This window comes from Octodon degus, unplaced genomic scaffold (assembly GCF_000260255.1).
Source record: "Octodon degus isolate 3935 unplaced genomic scaffold, OctDeg1.0 scaffold00012, whole genome shotgun sequence".
NCBI classification, from domain to species: domain Eukaryota; kingdom Metazoa; phylum Chordata; class Mammalia; order Rodentia; family Octodontidae; genus Octodon; species Octodon degus.
Window position 1 is genome coordinate 28688526 of NW_004524588.1, and position 562 is coordinate 28689087.

Sequence of the window (562 nt, forward strand, 5' to 3'; positions counted from 1 at the left end):
GTGGTGCTGGGGGATTGAACCGCAGCCCCTGTGCCTTGCTTAGCTTAGCTTGTTCTAAGTAGGTGCTTTAGACCACTGAGCCATCTCACCAGCCCAATCTTGTGTCTTCTGTTGTATAAAAAATGTATACTCCCCACTGTTCTAAGTTGTTTAGTAACTAGTGGCTGTTCCTTGGTGTTTGCTAAGATAAAATTCCTTCCTCAGTAATTCCTGTAAACAAAGTTAGCTTACAGAGATGACTTCCAAAGGAATCTAAGTGGGCCTTAACTTCTTGTAACCTCAGTATGCAAGGCTGCATGCAGGTGCTCAGATAACCAGAAACTTCAAGCCCCAGGAAATGTAGTTTGAGTAGTGGTCACACTGGCTCTAAAAGCATTATTGTGTGTCAGACAATGAATTTGTTTATCAAACTGAATGTGGTTCTGTTGTAGGCAGTGAGACGGAATCAGGCCCTCAAGGAGACAAGATGGAAGACAAGGTGACTTTGCAACTTGGAAGAGACAAACACTCCCATATGGGCCACACCTGAAGACCAAGACAAAAAGAGGAAGCACAGCTACAT

At 44.0% G+C, this 562-nt stretch overlaps 1 protein-coding gene across 1 annotated transcript in view; it reads right to left on the reverse strand.

The window, feature by feature from the left end:
• Positions 1-59: 59 nt before the first annotated feature.
• LOC111815180 (zinc finger protein 709-like) overlaps positions 60-562 on the reverse strand; it is a gene marked incomplete at its 5' end in the record, with an annotated part of 26718 nt that continues 26215 nt past the window's right edge. Inside the window, one exon of the mRNA XM_023709524.1 lies at positions 60-95. The remainder of the gene's footprint in view (positions 96-562) is intronic.